Below are 12,920 nucleotides of genomic sequence, written 5' to 3'. Positions count from 1 at the left end.
TTTGATGGCTCTGGACCTGTGCTCAATGGAGTTCAGAGGGACAGTGGGGGTGGTGTGGGGATGTATGGTTAAGTAAACCTACCGAATGCTGAAAAGCCTGGATACAGTGGACATGGAGAGGATGTTTTCATTAGACGGAGAGTCTGTGATCTGACAGCACGGTCTCAAAATAAACTTGCTTCCCTTTAAAACTGAGATGAGAAAAAAAATTTGGCCAAAAGATGTCTGATATGTGGAATTTGTTGCTGCAGAATTTGTTTGAGGCTGCCATTTGGGTCTATTTGTGAAGATTAATATACTGATGATTGCTGAGTAGCTTCAGGGTTACAGGAGGAAGGCAGGAATATGGTGTTGGATTAAAAATCAGCTATGATTGAATGGTTGAGTGGTGGAGCAGACCAGATGGATTGAATCACCTGATTCTGTTCCTGTGTCTTGTGTCTTACCATGACTGAATGATGGCTCCTTCTTATCCCGTATTGTTTTGTGATGTGTGAGGGACAATTAAAGATTGTTCACTGAGATCATTATATTTGCCTTCAACGTTTAAATTTCAGTGAGTTTTGTTCCTAGTACCATTAAGCAGAAATGTTTGGTCCTCCTTTTCATTGTTAACGTGCTTCATTATCTTTCATGTTAACGTTAGACCTGCAGTGAGAGATTTATTGGAAGAAAAACCACGACTGAAGACAAGGGAACAGCAACAAGTGAACCAGCCCGAGGATTGAGAGCATCAACTGGAGAGAACCCATCTGACTTGGAGATTCCAGTGATTCAGTCGGGAGAAAGTTTGGTGAGTCTCATTTACTCAAACACTGGTCCTTTAGACATTACATAGCTGCACAAAGGAAGGTAGGAAATAGTTGGGAGTGAGACTGAATGTGCCCAGAAGAACCAGTTATGCCAGTACCAGTCAGACACAGTTGTGAAGAAGCTCCCCCCCCCCCAATATTCCCTTTAAACTTTTCACCCTTAACCCATGTCCTCTGTTTTTTTTTCTCCCCTAGCCTCAGTGGATAATGCCTGCTTGCATTCACTCTATCTATACACATCATAATTTGATATATCTCTATCAAATCGCCCCTCATTCTCCTACGCTGCAGGGAATAAAGTCCTAACCTATTCAACCTTTCTCTGTAACTCAGTTTCTCAAGTCCCGGCAACATCCTTGTAAACCTTCTCTGCACTCTTTCAACCTTATTAATATTCTTCCTGTAATTCGGTGACCAAAACTGCACACAGTACTCCAAATTCCCCCTCACTAATGCAATATACAACCTCACCATTACATTCCAACTCTTATACTCAGTACTTTGATTTATAAAGGCCAATGTACCAAAAGCTCTCTTTACTACCCGATCTACATGTGATGCCACTTTTAGATAGATAGATAGATAGATACTTTATAGATAGATAGATAGATAGATACTTTATTCATCCCCATGGGGAAATTCAACTTTTTTTCCAATGTCCCATACACTTGTTGTAGCAAAACTAATTACATACAATACTTAACTCAGTAAAAAATATGATATGCATCTAAATCACTATCTCAAAAAGCATTAATAATAGCTTTTAAAAAGTTCTTAAGTCCTGGCGGTAGAATTGTAAAGCCTAATGGCATTGGGGAGTATTGACCTCTTCATCCTGTCTGAGGAGCATTGTATCGATAGTAACCTGTCGCTGAAACTGCTTCTCTGTCTCTGGATGGTGCTATGTAGAGGATGTTCAGGGTTTTCCATAATTGACCGTAGCCTACTCAGCGCCCTTCGCTCAGCTACCGATGTTAAACTCTCCAGTACTTTGCCCACGACAGAGCCCGCCTTCCTTACCAGCTTATTAAGACGTGAGGCGTCCCTCTTCTTAATGCTTCCTCCCCAACACGCCACCACAAAGAAGAGGGCGCTCTCAACAACTGACCTATAGAACATCTTCAGCATCTCACTGCAGACATTGAATGACGCCAACCTTCTAAGGAAGTACAGTCGACTCTGTGCCTTCCTGCACAAGGCATCTGTGTTGGCAGTCCAGTCTAGCTTCTCGTCTAACTGTACTCCCAGATACTTGTAGGTCTTAACCTGCTCCACACATTCTCCATTAATGATCACTGGCTCCATATGAGGCCTAGATCTCCTAAAGTCCACCACCATCTCCTTGGTCTTGGTGATATTGAGACACAGGTAGTTTTAGGGAATTTTGTATCAGTATTCCTAGATCCCTCTGTTCTAGTGCCCTCCTCAGTACCCTGCCATTTACCTTTTACGTTCTTCCTTGGTTTGACTTTCCAAAGTGCAATACCTCACACTTGTCTGTATTAAACTACATCTGCCATTTTTCCAGGTGGTTCAGATCCCTCTGCAAGCTTTGAAAACCTTCTTCACTGTGCACTACACCTCCAATCTTTGTATCATCAACAAATTTGCTGATCCAATTTACCAAATTATTATCCAGATCATTGATATAGATGACAAATAACAATGGACCCAGCATTGATCCCTGTGGTACACCACTAGTCACAGGCCTCCACTCAGAGTAGCAATCCTCCACTACCACTCTCTGACTTCTCCCATTCTCAATTCCCAGTCAAATTTACTACCTCACCATGTATACCTAGTGACTGAATCTTCCTAACTAACCTCCCATGCGGGACTTTGTCAAAGGCCTTACTGAAGTCCACTACATCCACTGCCTTGCCTTCATCCACTTTCCTTGTAACCGCCTTGAAAATCTCTAATATATTTGTTAAACATGGCACAAAGCCATGTTGACTCTCCCTAATAAGTCTCTGTCTATCTAAATAATTGTCGATCCTATCTCTTAGTACTCCTTCCAATAATTTACCCATGACCGACATCAAACTTGCCAGCCTATAATTTCCCGGATTACTTTTAGAGCCTGCTTTAAACAACAGAACAACATGAGCTATCCTCCAAATCTCTGGCACCTCACCCGTAGATAATGACTTTTAAATATATCTGCCAGGGCCCCTGCAATTTCAACACTAGTCTCCTTCAAGGTCCGAGGGAATACCCTGTCAGGTCCTGGAGATTTATCTACTCACCTCAAGATAGCAAGCACCTCCTTCTCTTCTATCTGTATAGATTCCATGACCTCAATACTTGTTTGCCTTATTTCCATTGATTCCATGCCAGTTTCCTTAGTAAATTCAGACACAAAAAAACCATTTAACATCTCCCCAATTTATTTTGGTTCCATACATAGCCAACCGCTCTGATCTTCAAGAGGACCAATTTTATCCCATAACTATCCTTTTGCTATTAATATACCTGTGGAAGCTCTTCACCTTCACCTTGACTGCCAACGCTACCTCATGTCTTCTTTCAGCCCTCCTGATTTCTTCCTTACACCCTGTACACCCTGTTCACCCTGTAAACATCAGACTTCCAATATAACTCGGAGTCCTGCCATGTGCAGAAGTTCGCTGATGACACGGCCATAGTGGGGTGTGTAAGGAATGGACAGGAGGAGGAGTATAGGAAACTGATACAGGACTTTGTGATATGGTGCAACTCAAACTACCTGCGTCTCAATATCACCAAGACCAAGGAGATGGTGGTGGACTTTAGGAGATCTAGACCTCATATGGAGCCAGTGATCATTAATGGAGAATGTGTGGAGCAGGTTAAGACCTACAAGTATCTGGGAGTACAGTTAGACGAGAAGCTAGACTGGACTGCCAACACAGATGCCTTGTGCAGGAAGGCACAGAGTCGACTGTACTTCCTTAGAAGGTTGGCGTCATTCAATGTCTGCAGTGAGATGCTGAAGATGTTCTATAGGTCAGTTGTGGAGAGCGCCCTCTTCTTTGTGGTGGCGTGTTGGGGAGGAAGCATTAAGAAGAGGGACGCCTCACGTCTTAATAAGCTGGTAAGGAAGGCGGGCTCTGTCGTGGGCAAAGTACTGGAGAGTTTAACATCGGTGGCTGAGCGAAGGGCGCTGAGTAGGCTACGGTCAATTATGGAAAACCCTGAACATCCTCTACATAGCACCATCCAGAGACAGAGAAGCAGTTTCAGCGACAGGTTACTATCGATGCATTGCTCCTCAGAAGAGGTCAATACTCCCCAATGCCATTAGGCTTTACAATTCAACTGCCAGGACTTAAGAACTTTTTTAAGCTATTATTAATGCTTTTTGAGTTAGTGATTTAGATGCATATCATATTCTTACTGAGTTAAGTATTGTATGTAATTAGTTTTTGCTACAACAACTGTATGGGACATTGGAAAAAAGGTTGAATTTCCCCATGGGGATGAATAAAGTATCTATCTATCTATCTAAGTATTTGTTTGCACTTTTTATACTACTCAAGTACCTTCTTTGCTCCCTGTTTCTTATACATACAATGCTCCTCAGACAGGATGAAGAGGTCAATACTCCCCAATGCCATTAGGCTTTACAATTCTATCTATCTACATCTCTCTCTTCTTTATCAGAGTTCAAATATCCATCGAGAACCAAGGTTCCTTATTCTTATTCACTTTGCCTTTAATCCTGAGACTTTGTTACCAGGGTGTCCTCATGGGCCGTCCAGAAATGATTTCAGCTGGTGACAGCCCTGTTTTCCCCTGTGGGGTAACCCTCATTTGGAATCGGGCTAATGGTCAGACCTTCAAGCAAGTGAGTCCAGTCTCCACTGTTAGCCTGGCCAGTTTACTCTTCAGAGTGCCATTGGCTCTTTCCACTCTGCTAACGCCCGTGGGTGGTGTACACAGTGTAATTGTTGCTTGATAGCTAGTTTGTTACATACTCTTTCATTTACTTTCACCATAAAGTGTGAGCCATTGTTGAACTCAGCATCTCTGGCTTGTACCTGGGAATTATTTCCCTTAATAATACCTTCACAACAGTCACAGCAGTATTAATGGTAGTTGGAATAGCTTCAATCCATCTACTAAACACATCTATAATAACTAAGCAGTATCTATAGCAATATACTCTAGGCAATTCAATAAAATCAACTTGTAGACACAAAAAAGATCCACCTGTCAAGGGAGTCATACCCGATGTGCAGGGTACAGGATACCAACCATTCCCTCCTTTCCCAGGTGTGTACAATTATGTATATAATCGGCCAATATTGGTAAAAACTGTGTAGGAACACAAACCTGTCCCGCTGGGTGATCCAAAAACCTATGTTGGAGTCTTTCTGGCACCCCATCTGGGACCACAGTTTTCACTCCTCCTCAGAGGCATCCCCCTGAGAAGAACAAAACTCGAGGTAGCTGTAGAGTGGTGTGTAAGTTGTTTACAATGGTGGCATTACTAATGGGGTGGCCAGAGGAAGTCAGGAATCCCCACGTTCCCAGAGAGCCCCGTAGTCATGTACAATTCCAAATGCATAACGGGAGTCTGTGTAAACGTTCCCACTTTAGTCTGTTGCTGGGATACAGGCACGAGTCAGAGCAAACAGCTCAGCCTTCTGGGCGGAGACAGCTGCTTCAAAAGATGCCTGTTCAATTACTTCACTGTCCATCACTATCGCATAGTCAGAATGTCGTTTTCCTGCTCGATCCACAAAAGTTTCCATCCTCATAAAACGTTGCCTCAGGCTAGAGGGGGTATTGCAGAATGGATGGGAGAGTCTGTCCTTCTTTCACTGTGATCCAGACGGGCTAGAGGGGGTATTGCAGAATGGATGGGAGAGTCTGTCCTTCTTTCACAGTGATCCGGACAGGCTAGAGGGGGTATTGCGGAATGGATGGGAGAGTCTGTCCTTCCTTCACTGTGATCCGGACAGGAGGGCTGACTTCATGGACTGAAATTGCCCAAAGATGGGGTATCACATCTTGGGTTTGGTCACTATTAAAAGAATGTCTTGCCAGATGTCCTGTTTTCACCTCAGACTCCTTCCAGTATCGGTTGGCCCACGGCAAAGTTTTGCCAGTCTCCCTCTGTGCTGGAGGCCTGTTTCGACAGGGTGTTGGCAAGGAGCCCTAGGCTCTTTGGCTTGAACCCAGGGCAAACCCTGAAGGTGGTATGGGGAACCACCAATCCTGTCTGTCGCCAAAAGAAATCTGGACCTTCAGCAAGAAATGCAATGCCGTCTCTTACATTAACCTGTCCAATCACCGTGACTGGGAATTTCTGTCACTCGAGGGGTGCATAATATTAGCTTTCCTCAGTTGAGCACCATGTAGGGTCATAACACAGAGTCACATGAGAGCTGGCCGCTGGCAGACGGGGTTCAAATGTACTGGAGTCCAGATAAAGTGCCCACCACTGGGTGGTCCAGAAACTGAGGAAGCTATCAGTTGTTCGCAGTTCCAGCATGATATCCTTGTCCGTGCATGGAATCTCGACTTCCAACGGACAGAGCAAGTCTCTCCCTACGAGATTACACCCCCGTCTGGTGGTGACTGTAAATGAAACCTCACACTGGTTCCCCTGGAATTCCACTTGCAGTGGCTGGGTACGTGAATACATACGTTCCGTGCCTTCGAAACCAGACAGAGTGATTGTAGTGTCTGTTAGCTGGAATCCCTTTTCCGATACTATTTCCTGATCGAGAGTGGTTGTGGTTGCCCTCATATCAATCATAAATGGAACCGGATTTCCAGCAACTTGCAATATTACATTGGGCTCTTCCTGAGGGTTGGCACTCATGGTTGGAAGCATCTTCTCGTCAGTTTCTAAACGGGTTGTTGTCCCCACCTGTCCCTTGGTAGGTTTTTGTTCCCATTTCTGTTCCTCAGATATAGCCCGCTCGCGTCCTTCTTCCCGCTGAGCATATTCACCTTTAATATTAGTTCCCTTCGGGGTTGATGGGGATTCGAAAGTTGGGTGCTAATGATATGTCAAAGCTCGTCGCATTCGATTTCGGTCATTGTCAGGCCAATCCATATTATTTGTTTTAATCATGTTGGCTAACTTAGTTGGTAAGCATTGGAGCAGTAGGGCATTGAACTGGGGGGACAGATTCCCATCATTAGATAGATAGATAGATAGATACTTTATTCATCCCCATGGGGAAATTCAACATTTTTTCCAATGTCCCATACACTTGTTGTAGCAAAAACTAATTACATACAATACTTAACTCAGTAATAATATGATATGCATCTAAATCACTAACTCAAAAAGCATTAATAATAGCTTTAAAAAAAAAGTTCTTAAGTCCTGGCAGTTGAATTGTAAAGCCTAATGGCATTGGGGAGTATTGACCTCTTCATCCTGTCTGAGGAGCATTGCATCGATAGTAACCTGTCGCTGAAACTGCTTCTCTGTCTCTGGATGGTGCTATGTAGAGGATGTTCAGGGTTTTCCATAATTGACCGTAGCCTACTCAGCGCCCTTCGCTCAGCTACCGATGTTAAACTCTCCAGTACTTTACCCACGACAGAGCCCGCCTTCCTTACCAGCTTATTAAGACGTGAGGCGTCCCTCTTCTTAATGCTTCCTCCCCAACACGCCACCACAAAGAAGAGGGCGCTCTCAACAACTGACCTATAGAACATCTTCAGCAACTCACTACAGACATTGAATGACGCCAACCTTCTAAGGAAGTACAGTCGACTCTGTGCCTTCCTGCACAAGGCATCTGTGTTGGCAGTCCAGTCTAGCTTCTCGTCTAACTGTACTCCCAGATACTTGTAGGTCTTAACCTGCTCCACACATTCTCCATTAATGATCACTGGCTCCATATGAGGCCTAGATCTCCTAAAGTCCACCACCATCTCCTTGGTCTTGGTGATATTGAGACGCAGGTAGTTTGAGTTGCACCATATCACAAAGTCCTGTATCAGTTTCCTATACTCCTCCTCCTGTCCATTCCTGACACACCCCACTATGGCCGTGTCATCAGTGAACTTCTGCACATGGCAGGACTCCGAGTTATATTGGAAGTCTGATGTGTACAGGGTGAACAGGACCGGAGAGAGTACGGTTCCCTGTGGCGCTCCTGTGCTGCTGACCACCGTGTCAGACCTACAGTCTCCCAACCGCACATACTGAGGTCTATCTGTCAAGTAGTCCACTATCCAATCCACCATGTGAGAGTCTACTCCCATCTCCGTTAGTTTGTGCTTTAAGATCTTGGGCTGGATGGTGTTAAAGGCACTAGAGAAGTCAAGGAATGTAATCCTCACAGCACAACTGACCCCATCTAGGTGAGAGAGTGATTTGTGCAGCAAATACGTGATAGCATCCTCCACTCCCACCTTCTCCTTATACGCAAACTGAAGCGGATCCCGGGCGTGCCTGGTTTGTGGCCTCAGATTCTGTATTATCAGCCGCTCCATGGTCTTCATCACGTGCGACGTCAAGGCAACAGGTCTGAAGTCATTCAACTCCTTTGGTTGTGGTTTCTTCGGTACCGGGACAATACAGGAAGTTTTCCACTGTCTGGGTACTCTTCTCTGATCTAGACTCATGTTGAAGATGCGTAGTAGTGGTTCTCCCAGTTCAGTCGCACAGGCCCTCAGTAATCGTGGGGAAACTCCATCCGGTCCAGCCGCCTTGCTGGTACAGATCTTCCTCAGTTGACCTTCCACCTGTGCAGCCGTAATCCTGGGCGTGGGCCAGGTCTCCTGTGAGTGGCTATTTTCCTGTGAGGGAAGTAAGCCTGGTGTGGAGTTCTGCGGTGAGGGTGAGATTGTGCTGTCGAACCTATTGAAGAAGTTGTTCAGCTGTTTCGCTTTCTCCACATCTCCACTTATGTTTGCCCCCCACTTTGCACCACATCCGGTGATGATCTTCATCCCATCCCACACCTCCTTCATGCTTTTTTTCTGCAGCTTTTGTTCTAGCTTCCTGCTATACTGCTCCTTTGCCCCCCTTATCTGTACTCTGAGTTCCTTCTGAACTCTTTTAAGCTCCAACCGATCACCATCTTTAAAGGCCCTCTTCTTCTGGTTTAGGAGGCCTTTGATGTGACTAGTGATGCAGGGCTTATTATTGGGATAGCAACGAACAGTTCTAACAGGAACAACGGCATCCACACAAAAATTAATATAGTCCGTTGTGCATTCAGTGACCTCCTCAACGCCCCCACAGAGCCCCCCTTGCAGTACATCCCAGTTAGTAGTACCGAAGCAGTCTCTCAGGGCCTGTTCAGCTTCAGGAGTCCACTTTCTAAAAGAGCGTGTGGTAGTGGGATGCCTCATCACAATTGATTTATATCTGGGCTGTCTCCTGCATTAAAGGCTTGGTCTCCTGCGAAGGTGCCGTAGCAGGCCACAAATCGCTCTCAATAGTCTGGTCCTGATTCCCCAGGCTTAGGTTTGCATTCAGGTACTTTAGTGATGTTTACAGGTTGCTGGAGAGCCCTTTCCAAGGCTTGAATAATCTGGTCTGTCTGTTCATTCTCGTTATGGTTTCCCACCTGTAACTCCTGATAGGTTTGGTATCTCAATTCTGCCTTCCATTTCCGCCCCTCAGCAGCTGAGAGAATCATGCAGCAGAGACTGAATAAATCTTGCGGAGTCGCATTAAACATTTGTGTAGTACTGTGGACACACTGAGCAAACTGTGCTGGTTTTTCTTTTCTATCTGGGGCCTGATTCATGATCATTATCATTTCTTGAGGCTTCCAGGGAGCATACACAGGAATCACTGAGGGCTGTCCCTCCTGCTAGTCCTAGGGGGAGCGTTTGCTACTGCTGTTCAGGAGGATTTAAACTAATGTGGCAGGGGGATAGGAACAAGTGCAGAGAGACAGAGGGGTGCAAAATGAGAGTAGAAGCAAAAAGTAGTAAGGTGAAAAGTAAAAGTGGCAGGCAGTCAAATCCAGGGCAAAAATCAAAAAGAGCCACTTTTCAACATAATTGTATAAGGGCTAAGAGTGTTGTAAAAACAAGCTTGAAGGCTTTGTGTGTCAATGCAAGGAGCATTCGTAATAAGGTGGATGAATTGAATGTGCAGATAGTTATTAATGAATATGATATAGTTGGAATCACAGAGACATGGCTCCAGGGTGACCAAGGATAGGAGCTCAACATCCAGGGATATTCAATATTCAGGAGGGATAGACAGGAAAGAAAAGGAGGTGGGGTAGCATTGCTGGTTAGAGAAGAGATTAACGCAATAGAAAGGAAGGACATTAGCCTGGAGGATGAGCAATCGATATGGGTAGAGCTGCGTAACACTAAGCGGCAGAAAACGCTGGTGGGATTTGTGTACAGGCCACCTAACAGTAGTAGTGAAGTTGGGGATGGCATTAAACAGGAAATTAGAAATGCGTGCACAAAAGGAACAGCAGTTATAATGGGTGATTTCAATCTACATATAGATTGGGTGAATCAAATTGGTAAGGGTGCTGAGGAAGAGGATTTCTTAGAATGTGTGCGGGATGGTTTTCTGAACCAACATGTCGAGGAACCAACTAGAGAGCAGGCCATTCTAGACTGGGTATTGAGCAATGAGGAAGGGTTAATTAGCAATCTTGTCATGCGAGGCCCCTTGTGTAAGAGTGACCATAATATGGTGGAATTCTTCATTAAGATGGAGAGTGACATAGTTAATTCAGAAACAAAGGTTCTGAACTTAAAGAAGGGTAACTTTGAAGGTATGAGATGTGCATTAGCTAAGCTAGACTGGCAAATGATACTTAAAGGGTTAATGGTGGATATGCAATGACAAGCATTTGAAGATTGCATGGATGAACTACAACAAGTGTTCATCCCAATTTGGCAAAAGAATAAACCAGGGAAGGTAGTGCACCCGTGGCTGACAAGGGAAATCAGGGATAGTAAATTAGCCAGAAAAAGTGACATACCTGAGAACTGGGAGAAATTCAGAGTCCAGCAGAGGAGGTCAAAGGGCCTAATTAGGAAAGGGAAAAAAGATTATAAAAGAAAGCTGGCAGAGAACATAAAAACTGACTGTAAATCTTTTATTGATATGTGAAAAGAAAAAGATTGGTTAAGACAAATGTAGGTACCTTACAGTCAGAAACAGGTGAATTGATCATGGGGAACAAGGATATGGCGGACCAAGTGAATAACTACTTTGGTTCTGTCTTCACTAAGGAGGACATAAATTATCTTCTGGAAATAGTAGGGGACCGAGATGGAGGAACTGAGGGAAATACATGTTAGTAGGGAAGTGGTGTTAGGTAAATTGAAGGGATTAAAGGCAGATAAATCCCCAGGGCAAGATGGTCTGCCTCCCAGAGTGCTTAAGGAAGTAGCCCAAGAAATAGTGGATGCATTATTGATAATTTTTCAAAACTCCTTAGATTCTGGATTAGTTCCTGAGGATTGGAAGGTGGCTAATGTGACCCCACTTTTTAAAAAAGGAGTGAGATAAAAACCGGGGAATTATAGACGGGTTAGCCTGACATCGGTTGTGGGGAAAGTGCTAGAGTCGGTTATCAAAGATGTGATCATAGCACATTTGGAAAGAGGTGAATTCATCCAACAAAGTCAGCGTGGATTTGTGAAAGGAAAATCATGTCTGATAAATCTTATAGAATTTTTTGAAGATGTAACTTGTAGAGTGGATAGGGGAGAACCAGTGGATGTGGTATATTTGGATTTTCAAAAGGCTTTTGACAAGGTCCCACACAGGAGATTAGTGTGCAAACTTAAGCACATGTTATTGGGGGTATGGTATTGATGTGGATAGAGAATTGGTTGGCAAACAGGAAGCAAAGGGTGGGAATAAATGGGACCTTTTCAGATTGGCAGGCAGTCAGCAGTGGGGTACTGCAAGGCTCAGTGCTGGGACCCCAGTTGTTTACAATATATATTAATGATTTAGACGAGGCAATTAAATGCAGCATCTCCAAGATTGCGGATGACACGAAGCTGGGCGGCAGTGTTAGCTGTGAGGAGAATGCAGGGTGACTTGGCTCGGTTAGGTGAGTGGGCAAATTCAAGGCAGATGCAATTTAATGTGGATAAATGTGACGTTATTCACTTTGGCCTACTCCTGCATCTATTTTTTATGTTTCTATCTGTGGAATATTAAAATCTCCCACAATCACAACCTTGTGCTTACTACAAGTATCTGCTATCTCCTTACAAATTTGCTGCTCCAATTCTCGCTCCCGATTAGGTGGTCTATGATACCACCCTATAAGTGTCACTACACCTTTCCCATTCCTCAATTCCACCAAAAATGGCTCCCTAGACGAGCCCTGTAATCTATCCTGTCAATGTCTATGCTGTAATATTTTCTCAGACAAGCAATGCAACACCTCCCCCTCCTGCCCCTCCAATTCTATCACACCTGAAGCAACGAAATCCAGGAATATTTAGTTGCCAATCACACCCCTCCTGCAACCATGTTTCTCTAATAAATACAACATCATATTTCCAGTTATCAATCCATGCTCTAAGCTGATCTACCTTTCTTACAATGCTCCTAGCATTAAAATAGATGCATTTAAGAAACTCTCTACCTCTTCCTCTCTGTTTATCCCTAACTGTGCAAACAACTTTATTATCTTTTTTTTTTCCTTCTCCCCCACATCTTCGGTCTGAGCGCTCCTACATCAGGGAGGAAGGTCTAATCTTCTCTGTGTTAAATGTTTAACCATCACGGTGACTGAAGGCAGCTGCAGGTTCATGAGGGACTGTTACTGTCAGATTCTCCAGTTCTTGCGGCTTCTCATCTCACCCAGGACTGAACCCTGGTCACTGAGCATTGGAGGAGTCTGTTCTACTGATGTTAGCCTTAAACTAGACTGGTGTTTAATATTGTGTATCTGTGAAAGATAAATCAGTTCTGTGTCAAATCCCATGTCTCAGGTACTTACTGTTTCTACCACACTCACAATGTACACAAGAAACGCCACTCGGCCCATCTGGTCCCTGCCCATGTTTCTGTTCCATATCAGTATATGAAAATCTACCCCTGCCGTTCCCTTCTCACTCTCCCTGAGATGACAGGTTGCAACTAGTCACCACTCCGTGGGATAGGAGATTTCCCGTGAATTTCATAGAAACATAGAAATC

The 12,920-nt window shown here is 44.3% G+C and overlaps 2 protein-coding genes across 4 annotated transcripts in view; one reads left to right on the top strand and one right to left on the bottom strand.

Annotated features, from left to right (window-relative positions):
* LOC140722568 (uncharacterized) overlaps nucleotides 1-12,920 on the bottom strand; it is a 424,481-nt gene that overhangs the window by 48,392 nt on the left and 363,169 nt on the right. The gene's annotated exons all lie outside the window — the stretch shown is intronic.
* Nucleotides 1-12,920, top strand: part of LOC140722569 (uncharacterized) — a 196,381-nt gene that overhangs the window by 917 nt on the left and 182,544 nt on the right. For all 3 annotated transcript variants that reach the window (XR_012097667.1, XR_012097668.1, XM_073037275.1), the window contains exon 2: nucleotides 647-793. The gene's annotated coding sequence lies outside the window, so the exon portion shown is untranslated. The remainder of the gene's footprint in view (nucleotides 1-646; nucleotides 794-12,920) is intronic.

This window comes from Hemitrygon akajei, unplaced genomic scaffold, assembly GCF_048418815.1.
Source record: "Hemitrygon akajei unplaced genomic scaffold, sHemAka1.3 Scf000080, whole genome shotgun sequence".
NCBI lineage: Eukaryota > Metazoa > Chordata > Chondrichthyes > Myliobatiformes > Dasyatidae > Hemitrygon > Hemitrygon akajei.
Note: the sequence above shows the minus strand (reverse complement) of the source record. Positions and strands in the feature narration are given on the sequence as shown.